Source organism: Taudactylus pleione, unplaced genomic scaffold, assembly GCF_031769625.1.
Source record: "Taudactylus pleione unplaced genomic scaffold, aTauple2 ptg000848l, whole genome shotgun sequence".
NCBI classification, from domain to species: Eukaryota; Metazoa; Chordata; class Amphibia; order Anura; family Myobatrachidae; genus Taudactylus; species Taudactylus pleione.
Window position 1 is genome coordinate 94,881 of NW_028285250.1, and position 12,773 is coordinate 107,653.

General features: G+C 42.1%; 1 pseudogene; it reads right to left on the bottom strand.

Moving 5' to 3' along the window:
• Nucleotides 1–4,047: 4,047 nt before the first annotated feature.
• LOC148474353 (UDP-GlcNAc:betaGal beta-1,3-N-acetylglucosaminyltransferase 7 pseudogene) lies at nucleotides 4,048–5,922 on the bottom strand (annotated as a pseudogene).
• Between the last annotated feature and the right edge of the window lie 6,851 nt (nucleotides 5,923–12,773).

Consider the following 12,773-nt stretch of genomic DNA (forward strand, 5'->3'; position numbering starts at 1 on the left):
TCCCACACTTCTCAGGGTAGTTTTCGGAAAAATTAAAAAATGATAATGTGCCTGCGCATGTGTTGGCATTGCGAAGCGTGGGGTGGGGTCTTTATAATGCGATTCAGCGCAAATTGTGTCACCATGCCCCCCACTGCAGGGGTGTATGTAGGAGAGTGAGAGAGAGCGTCCGGGGGTACACGGTTGTCCGGGAGACTTGACCACTTTTCTGGGCGGCTGGGAGAGACACATGGTTTTCAAGAGCCTACCAGCCGTTCTGGGAGGATAGGCAAGTATGGTTTACCACCGTCTGAAAATGGCGTTATTATGGCAAGGCTCTCTCCAAAATTATTTCACATTTTAACATTAGTAAATTTCAGTATATTTCCCATTACATGTGATCCGCTTACTAAAAATATGTAAATTTAAAGACTCGAAGGAGAATTTTTTGAATTCTCCTGCAAAAGTCTTTCATACATTTAATTGATACTAAAATAATGTGAAAAGGGGGTGAAAACACGCGTGGTTATATTATTTTAGTTAAAAAAAAATTGATAAATATGCCCCTAATAGTGGTTTATTGTGTAGATAATATTCCACTGCATCCTCTCGCCACTAGTAGTAAAAATATTCCATATATCAGAGACAGTGAAAATGTTCCACCCCTGGAACACAGCATCTGACAAATACTCAGTAATAATAATGTTTCATCACAGTTTCATCTCTGGAGACGTCATCTAAGCAGTTAGTAACTATTTGTATTGCGAAAACCAGTCTCATCACTGATAGAGTACACTGCCCCCTTGTGGCCTATAGCCAAGCATAGAAATGTTTTGCTTGTACTGACTACAGTATTGATGAATGGGCGCTGATTAAAAGATTGATCACTTCATTCAATACTTTAACAAAAAACTTTTTAATGAATATTGAAGCACATGCTTATAAATACGGTGTATAAGATTTATATCTGACAGCAATGCACATGCTACACTCAAACTACACTGATCTGCTGAAACCAAGTCTGTTTCTGATAAGTCCCTGTTTTAGTTGTCAAAATCCATGACTGTCCCAGAAAATGAGGACTGTTGGTAACTATGCTTTTCAGGCACATTAACTCCATGTCCCTTAATTAATGGCTAGCTATAACCATTCACTAGCAAAATTATTTTGCTCTGTACTATGAGGCAGTTTTATTAATTGAAATGATTGTATAAACTCTAATTTATTTATTCTCTGATCAAATATAAAATGGGGTTTATACAATACTGATTATGCAGGAACAACAGGCATGTCTAATAAAGGTGCATACACACGTAACGATTTTTTTAATGATTTGTCGTTAACGACGTCGTTATCGTTCAATCGTTCAAAAAATCATTCAGTTTCTGAGTTATAACGATGAACGATAATCGTTCAAGCGCACTCCCGTTTGTAGTTATCGTTCATCGTTCATTTCAGACTGTCCAACATAACGATTTTCATTAAGGGAAGGAACATTTTTTATTCATCGTTGTAAAAATCATTCATTACACTTCAAAAATAATTCACTTTTTCAAGGGAAAATCTGACAGATAATCTGACAGAAAATCGGTTACAAAATCGTTACGTGTGTATGCACCTTAACATCAGGACAAGCTCGTGTTTGCAATCTACACTCCGTCAGTGTGTGTACTCCACCAATATCATACGATACAATCTATTGGTCTAATTCTGATCGATCCTGCACTGATGAGGACAATGGGAGAACCCATTATTTGTAGAATTTTTGAAAATATTTTGTTTACTATGTGGTCCCTAGAAATCAGGAGGAGAACTGTCTCTTCTCTGCTTTTCTACCGCACAAGCAGACATAATGTCAACCAGAGGTAGCGTTATGTTTTTGAGAGCTTTGCCTCTCTCAGCTGTATAAATATTGTGTGTGCAGAACCTATTGAAACCTACTGGAAAAACAACAATTTTTTTAGTTTACAATATAAATTCCCTACTGAGCTTCACAGAGGGTGCAAAATATTGTATATAGTTGACTCCCTACATTTCTCCAAAATAATTTCATCCTGAAAAGCAAACCTATTTTGGATGTACCTTAAACAAATTAATTTGTTTGTTCATGAGTGGGGTGAGATATGAACAATTCAATATTTACTAAAGTACAGGTTTTTAGAAGCCTATAGCACAACCAATCAGATTCTACTTATTTATCTAGTACCCTCTAGAACACAGATTCTCAAACTCAGTCCTCAGGATCCCACACAGTGCATGTTTTCCAGTTCTCCTCACAGAATCACAAGTGAGATAATTAGCTCCACCTGTGGATCTTTTAAAATGTGTCAGTGAGTAATGACCATACCTGTGCACCTGCTGGGTGACCTGGAAAATGTGACCTGTGTAGGGTCCTGAGGACCGAGTTTGAGAACCACTGCTCTAGAAGATAATAGCTAGGATCTGATTGGTTGCAATGGGCAACATCTCCAATTCTAAAAAATCTCACTTTAGTAGAGATACTCCAAAATATCACTATTTGTGCAATAAATTAGATAAGCACTGCTTAATACCATAGACTGTAGTTTTAGCATTGGATTTACTCAACTAAAGCAATATTTTTATTAAAAATAAATTTAAAAAATTAACATCTTATGAGATTTCTTATGCAATTTTTGAATTCAATCAAATGTGGAATTCATTGATTGAGTTGCAAGGTATCAATATTTTAGATGTAGAGGCCGGTGGTCCTGCAGATATTAGGACACATTTATGAAACCCTAAAGCTGCATACACACACAACGATATTGTTACCAACAATTTTATGAACGATTTTCTGTCAGATTATCTGTCAGATTTTTTAAAGTGTAATGAACGATTTTTTTGAACTAAAAACGATTTTTGCATATTCCCTTACTGAAAATCGTTGAGTTGACAAGTCTGACTGAACTACAAACTACAATCGTGAACGTGCATGAACGATAATCGTTCATCGTTTGACTCAGAAAGTGAACGATTTTTTTCAAATGATTATCGTTAAAAGATAGTTTAAAAAAAATCGTTGTGTGTATGCAGCTTAAAGCTGGCCATACACTAGACCAACTTGCATCCAACCATCCAACTTGTTGATTGGTTGGAATGAAAATCTGGTAAGGTATGGAAGTAAATGACCATTAGCAATTTGCTCCTAAATGCCAGAAAACAGATGAAAATGGTCGTTCAGACAAACAGTTTTTGTCCATTTTCCGGCATTTCGGAGTAAATTGCTGATTTTCATTTGCTTTCATTCCTTACCAGATTTTCATTCCAACCAATCAACTAGTTGGATGGTTGGATGAAAGTTGGTCTAGTGTGTGGCCAGCTTTAGTAACAAGTCACATTTAGACATTTTGTTTTTAGTACATGTTAAAGTGATCCTCTGATTTGTTTTTTGCAGATAATTGTGCAGGAGTTTTCATAGACGTCCATTTAAATGACTGTGACTGTTTATAAATAACATACAGTAACATTGTGCCTTAAAGTATCAAATAACTTCTGGGGTTAAGTTTGCAAAATGTGGAATCAATCTTATTTCTAAATGGAAAAAAAATCCAGCCATAATTGTAACTCATTTACTGCAGTTATACCACTTTCTTTATAAGGCCTTTCCATATCCCCACTACTAATGCAGTATAGTAGACCAATAGCATATATATAAAATAACTAATTGTGTTTGGTAGAATTAGTCACTTTTTCCTTGTATAATATGAAAATGTGTGCAGTCTCCAGTGCTTGTGGCTGAAAGCTGCTTATTTAGTTGTTTTTGCTATACATTTTCTGCTAATCATGAAAAGAAGTATTTCTACAAACAAAAAGTATTGCAAAAAATCTAGGTGAGGGTCTAAGGGGTAAATTTACTAAAGTGCAAGTTTTTAGAAATCCAATGCATAAGTATCCAGCTCACTTATCTCCCTTAATAATAGTTTTTGAAAAATCACATCTTCGTGGTATGTATGTCAAGATTTTTTTTTTATTTTTTTATTAGCAAACTTTTATATTATTAATCTGCTGAAAAACGTTAAGTGCTATGAAGTTATCAGTCCACACTTTTGACCAGAAGGCATCATTTTATTAAATAAAGTGCAGTACTTGTATCTGTCATTTTTTTTCCCTCAACCAGCAGGAACACAAAAGCAGAACAAATATTTTTTTTTCATGTTACTTTAGGACATTATTATCACATAATATGGACATACAAATAAATTGTATTCCCCATGTACCTTATGATCTCAATCACTTCATCAACACAGTGTAATTTTCTATGTAACATTGTTAAAATGAACTATTTTACCACAGATGATTTTATCATCATGGACGATATTCCACATTTTAAGGAGGTCTTCTGAACTGAGTTTGTGGACCAACAACAACCTCTTGTAGAAACAAGGGTCCTTATTCATTCCACTAGACCTATTTTTGCTTATTCCAAATGTCCTAAAACCTGAATGTAACTTGGGCTCCACACCTACAGACTTCAGGCACATTCCCAAAAACACATCATCAATGGGAAACAACTGTATCTTCTCAGAAGCTACAAACAGTTTTCTGGCTAAAGAAGAAGCCATTAGAAAGCCCCCTCCTCCAGCGTAAACTGGATAGGGTTTGTCGTATAATTCTTTCGGTATAAAGTATTTGCTTTGTTTGTTCCTAATGGGGGCTGCCCGAGAAATAATATCTCCTACAAACAAGCTCGGCAGTAAAGGGTCTTCCTTTTTGAAGGCCAGGAAATCCAATACATTTTCAGTGTTCACAAAAATATCGTCGTCTCCTTTAAAAATAAACTCAACATTTGGGCAATATATATGAAACCATTTTAAGAAGTTGACTTCTTTGAGGGTCAGGTTGAAAAAAGTGTCCATGAAATCCCACTGTATGATGTCCCCATAAATCTGGTCTTCCTGCTCAATAAGTTTCTGGAGGTTCCAGTGGTCTTTACCTATAGAGGTAGTCCCGAGGAGGAACAGAGTCCTAACTTTTTTCCCGTCCACCTCCTGCTCCTTGCCCCAAGTCTTCCTAACAGCCTCCCTCCGGTCATGTTGCTCAATAATGGACTTGACCACTATGAGCACATGAACATCTCCCTGGCATTTCTCAGGGTGGTTAAGCAACAATGGGAAATACCTGCAATGTCTGTGCAGGATAAACTGATGGAATCTGGGATCCACATGTTTGAACCAGGGTTGCCTCCTTAGAGCAGTATTTTCAGGACATCTACTTTCATTGATGTCCCACCTCGGTGGGGGTAAGTTTCTAACTTCAGAAGTAAAGTCTTTAGTATGGCTACTAGTCCTTTTACTGTTCCTTCTAGAGGAGCTGTTATCTGGCTGCAGCCACTGATGCATGATCCTTGTATGGAATGCCAGACTACCCTTTGCTCCTTCCTCCACCAATTTCAGTTTATGTATTGTCACCAAAGTGGCAAAAAGTAGAGAGACGGTTATGCAAGTTTTCAGTACTCTTCTCCTTTTGAACAGGCTCTCCATGCCTGAGGTCGTGAGGGGACAGGCTTCGGTCTGGATTGGATCTCTCCTGTCCCTTTGTCTTCTATGGCTGTGAGATATATGGTAAATATCTGTGGAGCATGTTTGCAAAAACCAAATCTCCAGAATATGCATGAACAGGGAGGATACAGAGGGCTACATACAGCAGCACATCATGCAGAATGTCCTGTATTTCTTTTCTGAATACTTGCAGTTGAGCTATAAAACCAGGACTTCTTTCCATTCCATTGCAGGCTGCTTCTTAGGATCCTATGGACTCGGTTCATGCTCTTTTTACAAAGTAAACATCTGCATTGCAAGTGGTGCGCCCTCCAGTCGTGTCCTGTTTGATGCTGAAACAGGAATGGTCATATTGTTTAGAGAACAGTCTTTTTTTTTTTTTTTCTGTCCCCAAGTCCGCTGCTCCCTCTACCAGGTGCATCTATTGCTCCAGATAGTTTTGCTAAAGGACTGTGCTCTGGTACTTGCCAGATGCAAACTGCTGCTGTGAGTCTAGTGCAGCCAGTTATGTCTCTGCAGATCAGGTTACTGGAAGCCACACTTGGTTGGCTTAACAGATTAACTGTTTCACTGCATACCAGTTTCAGCTGAGTAGTGTGCATTCAGGCTCTGTACGGAGTGAAACTATGGAAAGGCTATGGTGGGTTAACAATTTGTTGTCACTATCAGTGATTAACATCAATGGCATGAACCCATCAACAGGAACCATGATGGTTTGCACCCATCAATGGCTATTCCTGTTGTGGGGAATGTGAGGCAATGGGCCAATAAGGGAAAACACAAAACACGGATCTTAGTGGGTCACCCAGTGCCAAGAAAAACAAAACAAAAACATTGCCGTCTGACAGCCATCAATCTCAGCTATGGATGCAAAACTATTGAGCATCGGTGGCAAACCGTCGATGGTGGTTAACCAACAATGGTCGATTGATATCCATAAGGGTCAGTGATTTCTATGCAGTATCCCTCTCTTAAATACAGTAGGAGGAAGTGGTTAAATCCTTTCTCTGAGAAAAAGAAGCTGGAAAAAAAGGGTTTTAAATGCTTTATAAATAGACCCCTTCATGTGACAGGTGTTTCTCCGGAGGTATAACTAGACATTATAGTGCCCTGGGTAAGAAAGCAAATGGCACCCATCCTTCATTTTAGTGGGCCGATAGTGGTCACCCCTAGTGGTGGGGCACATATCACACTGCCTTAGGGCCTGATTCAGAGATATACGCCAACCGGATGGTTAGCGCACATCTCCGATGATTGGAGGATTGCGCATGCACAGCAGGTGCACTGCACACGTGCAGCCCTCCGACTGCGAGCCCGCTGTCAGTGTGTCCCAGCCGCAGCTTGATTGACAGGCTCCAGCGTTTGGGAGGCAGAGCGGGGGCGTTCCCTGCCAGCGTTCCCGGAAACAGGGGCGTGTCTCCCCCATTTTCCAGAAGGGACGAGGCCAGAGTCTGCGTGGGTGCATGCAAGCTGCCAGGACCTGGCCAGGAGGCGGGAAGCTTTAGCTGCAACCTGGCCCGCAGCGCTGGGACACGCAAATGCAGCAAGGATGTGTGTGACACCTCCTTCTGCATTTGCATTTTGAATGGACGGAATTACAGAGCAGCTTGTGCGAGGCTGTGCGATTCCGTCCATCTCTGAATCGGGCCCTTAGTCATAGCTGTTATTATTTTGGGTAGTCTACAGTATCGGTGCTGCTCCTGTGTGTATGATTCGGCTGCTGCGTCTATTTCTTCAGTGTCCAAAATTTATTTATTCACTGTTACATGGGGGTTTGGTACTATTGGTCGACAGTGAAAATGGGGGAAATGGATCAAGTCTTGGAGAGAGATAAAGGGGTCTATTTACTAAGCAGTGTTAGGAGACAGTGTGAAAAGTGATAAAGTGCCATATATATAGAGTTTTTAATGACTATGAGTACACAGGCCCTACAGGAACAGCATCCACAGCAGCAAAGGTACAGTGGACGGTATGGTAAGGAAAGACAGCCACAGTCAGGTAAAGTACAGTAAGTGTTAGACAAGTGGACACATACAGTAGGACATACAGGGGCCTATTCATCAACACTAAATTAATGTTTTTAAGGACATTTTCCTTAAATAACGTTATTTTAGTTTTCATGAAGTATCTTAACGCAGGAGATATCACTGATATCTGCTGGTTAAGTCCCCCTGCGTTAATTTCCACATTAGTACATTAGTATGGGGATATGGAAATTATGGCATTCATCAAATTCCGAAAATTATGTATTTTCGAAATTTGATGGAGGTACTATCCGCTACTGTGAGGTGGCGAATAGCAGGTGAAACTTACCTGCTTACAGCTGGACAGGTCCCCCGACGTCTCCCTCCGGCGCTCTGGTGCGTCCTCTGGCTCTGGAGGCTGGTCGGACACTGTGTTTTCCCAGCAGAACACAATAAAGATTAGAAAAAAATATATATTTTTTAATCTGTACTGTGGTCTGCTGGGAGACCACATGACAGACCAGCAGGACAGAGGCAGGTAAGTGCGGGACGGGGGGGAGGTGAGCGGAGGGTGGAAGGGGGGGAATACATATAATTACCACAGCTCTAAGTAGTGCTGCGCATGTGCTGGGTTTACGAATGTAACAGCGCATGCGCAGCACGGATTCCAGCTGCGGTAAGTTAGTGTAGGCAGGGAAAACTATCTATTTCCCGAAAAGCTGTCATCGCAGAAATGACAGCTTTTCGGAATAGATAGTTATGGAGAGGAGGAATTCCTCCTGTAATTAGGTAGAACTCCATGCGAGTTCTAAACCTAATTACCTCCATCGAATTCTATGTGTTAATGAATAGTCCCCACAGTACTGTACAGTATGGCCAGGATATGTAGATTGGGACAGTACAAGAAGGAAAATAGAGACTCAGGTTATTCTCACGGAGAAATGACCCTATACAGTACATACTGTAAACAGGAACAGGGTAAATTGGCCTAGAAGGCATCTTGGATTAGAAAGAGGCCCACCACATGGGAATTATTCAGAGAATACCCAAATACCTAACACTATAGTGCATACTGTACCTGTAAAGATAAATGTTACTAAGACAATGATGTTTGAAGTTTTAAGTGTACAGAAACAAATTGAAATCCAAGATTTGTATTCCCACCAAGAAAAGGGCAATTAAGAGAACAATGTTGCGTATTGTAAGGGGCGGTACGCTATTTCTTTGTGCAAATAAATCCTTTGGACTTTGGAAGTCCAAGTGAGCTGAGCAGACTTCACAATTACTTATTTTGAATACTGTATCAGAAAGAATTAGTGTGTATGAGAAGAGGTTGGAGATGCGAGATACAGTAGAAGACAAAGGGCCTGATTCAGAGGAGCTTGCTGTTTGCGAGCGCTCGCTCTGAATCAGGGTGTTTTTTTGTTGTTTCGGACTCCAGGCCGCTCGCAAAGCTAGTGGCCTGGCGATGGTCACAATTATCGCGACCATCAGGCTTGCGTCGAGACCCTGCAGGAGGGTCTCAGCTCCCGCAAGCCCGAGTGGACTTCCTGCTCTAATAGAGCAGGAAGTCCACTACTGACATCACGAGTGATGTCAGTAGGGCCACCCACAAATGGCAGGTGTTCCTAAGGGAATGCCTGCATTTGTGCAGCCACCCCCTCTCCCCGCCTACAAAATGGGGCAAGCTGTCAATCAACATCGACAGCTGCCCCATCTTGTAGTGAGCCCTGGATCGACGGAGCTGCCGTCACTCGCTGGGGCTCGCGTATGCGCACATGCCGGAGACGGCGCATGCACAGTGGGGGAACATCGACCCACTTGCGAGCGCTGTGCACTTGCGAGCGGGACTGAATCAGGCCCAATGTACTGTAGTGTACACTACTGTACTTACGCGGCCTGGCAAGGTCACTGGGCCCGGGCTGGGAGAGCTGACGCCCTTAAAAAAAAAAAAAACATATAATTTTGCCTTGTAAACAATTGGACTACTGTATACTGTACCAAAAATCCTACTGCACGACAAGTCTCTACCGGAATAACAACACAAACCAATACAGTATACTGTAGTACAAAAACTACTGTAGTCTGTGAAGCTGACATTGGGCCGAACATTGTACAGTATGGTAAAAAAAATATACAGTACAGTATATACAGTACTACATAACTACAGAAGGTACTGTACTCTATGACCAAGTGGTGCCACCTCACACAGAGGCCCTGGGAGCGGCACTGTCGCCACCCCACGAGCTGTACTTTTGCCTTGCAGGGTGGCACCCTGCTGCCAGAAGTGCTGCCCTTTGCATACTTTGGACGCTATAGGCACACCCTGGCGTTTAAAATTTTTTAGGGGGTCTAGTAACTAAGCAGTGTTAGGAGACAGAGTGAAAGTGATAAGGTGCCAGCCAATCAGCTCCTAACTGTCATTTTTCAAACACAGCCTGTGAGATGGCAGTTGGGAGCTGATTGGCTGGCACCTTATCACTTTCTTATCAGTTTTCACTCTGTCTACTAACACTGCTTAGTAAATAGACCCCTGAATCTGTCCGTGACATAATAATGTCAGACTTAAAGGGGGCAGGGCCAGCACAGATAAACAGTGTATAGGTCGACATAGATTTGGTCGACAGGCATTAGGTCAACCAGGAAAAATGGTTGACTGACTCATGATCACACACAGTATTTGCCAATATGGCAATAGATAATAATGGATGAAATGTTGCCAAAATATTTTTGACAACCAAATATAGTATGGTGGATCAACTTGCCTTTTGTTACTGTAGGTTTACTATAAAAACAAGCAATGTCGACCAATAGTGTGTCGCCCTTTAGTCCATGTAGATTTAATGACCCTGTCAATCAAATTTCTGCCAGTCATGTGAGTGTGTGGTAACAACTGTCAGTCATCATCAGATATCCAACACCCTACAGTGCAGTGTACTGTACAGTAAGTCACAGTAGTGCATTGTATTTGTTATTGTATTGTATACTGTAATTCATGTAATTGTACAGTAATACTGTACTTACTGCGTCGGAGACGCCTCTTGATGCGCTGTAGCAGAGACATATCCCTACGCAGCAGATCAGACCAGCGCCATTGGAGAGCCTGGATGGTCCGGCGGCGCCCATATTTCTGAAATATATCCCTTCTCGCTCTCCTATAAATGAGCTCTTTCTCTTGGTTTGTGGAGAATGCTTGGTCTCTCCACTTCACCAAGAGAAAGAGCTCGCCTGGAGAAAACTTTCTCTTCTGGTCACCATCTTACATACACACGTACAGTACGATGCACGACTCTCATTCATTACTCACAGGTGCGTCACTCGTAGTGGTTAGAACGCAAAGCAGTGTGGGCATCCCGGGACCGAAGCCTGGAAGGCTACAATTTGTCATTTTTTTATTATTTTTATTTTTGCTTAAATCTTCACAACAGGATTACGCAGAAATCACTTGGTGGTGTGTGAATTCTGTCATTTATACCAACACATACAGGTATCGATGCACAAACAGCATTGAATAAATATAGAGCAATTGAAGTTCAATATTATTAAGTAAGTTTACGCCAATACAGTAGACTCTCCTCAACTTCCCACCATCTGCCATTTCTACTGTATGCTACTGTATGCCACCCAGATGTATTTTACATGAAACCACAATGCACTAGACGTACAGGTAAGGGCAGACCTTGAGCTGACTGCTTACAGTAAATGGATTAACAGAGCGTCCTTTATTATGGTAATGAGAGGCTTTTGCTTGCTTTGGGGGAAGGGACCTGATGCACTGTGTGTGACTCCCGACCCACTGGGCATACGCATTACTACTGTATGAGCCTCCTTACGACACAGCTATGGAGCGGCTCCACTGGGACAACGCCGACGTTGGATGCAATTTTGCGCTCTAAACGCACAATCAGTTTGTAATACAGAGGCCTCTCTCTCAAACAGAGCCCACTCACTACCAGTTTCTGAAGTCATGAAATCACTATTGTGTCCAAGTCTGAGACAGGGCAGAGAGTGGCGCAAGAGTGCAAATTCAAGCCCACAGTCAGTTTTTAATATACAGTACAGACACATTCATAGCAGCACACTAGTTGTCCTAGCAGATGGGGGATGGTATCCTTGGCAATGGTCACCATTCGTAGCCTTTTCAGGACACAAGGGCAGAGCTGACTGCTTACAGTAAATGGCTAACAAAGTGTCCTTTATTATGGTAATGAAAGTCTCTTGTTTGCTTTGGGGGAAGGGACCTGATGCACTGTGTATGACTCTCGGCCCACTGGGCATGCCCCAGAAATCCCATTGCAACCCGTCCAAGGGGCATGCACCAGAGATCCAATTTGTAACCCCTCGGAGCTGGCTGACAGCCACCACAGTGCCAACCATACAGACATTGACGCAAGTTTGTGCTTTAAATGCACAGTCAGTTTGTAATGCAGAGACCTCTTTCTCAAACAGAGCCCACTACCAGTTACTGGTCATGAGAAATCACTATAGTGTCCAAGTCTGGGACAGTGCCGACATTGATGCAAGTTTGCATTCTAAAGTATGTACTGTAATACAGACATCCCACTTTTGCTGCGTTTGACTCCCGACCCACTGCACATGTGCAGTGCTGTGATCTTCCATATGCCATGGCATACAGTAGCACTACATGGTGTACTGTATGGCTTGGCTCCACTGGGCATGTGCCAGAAATCCCATTGCAACCTCTCCACTGGGCATGCGCCGGAGATCCAATTTGTAACCCCTCGGAGCTGGCTGACAGCGCCAACCATGCATACATTGACACAAGTTTGTGCTTTAAACGCACAGTCAGTTTGTAATGCAGAGACCTCTCTCTCAAACAGAGCCCACTATCAGTTACTGGTCATGAGAAATCACTATAGTGTCCAAGGCTGGGACAGCACCGACATTGGATGCAATTTTGCGCTCTAAATGCACAATTAGTTTGTAATACAGAGACCTCTCTCTCAAACAGAGCCCACTCTCTACCAATTTCTGAAGTCATGAAATCACTATTGTGTCCAAGTCTGGGACAGCGCAGAGAGTGGCGCTAGAGTGCAAATTCAACCGCACAGTCAGTTTTTAATATACAGTACAGACACATTCATAGTGGCACACTAGTTGCCCTAGCAGATGGGGGATGGTGTCCTTGGCAATGGTCACCATTCGTAGCCTTTTCAGGACACAAGGGCAGAGCTGACTGCTTACAGTAAATGGCAGAGCGTCCTTTATTATGGTAATGAAAGTCTCTTGTTTGCTTTGGTGGAAGGGACCTGATGCACTGTGTGTGCATCAGGTCCCTAACTGTCCGGGT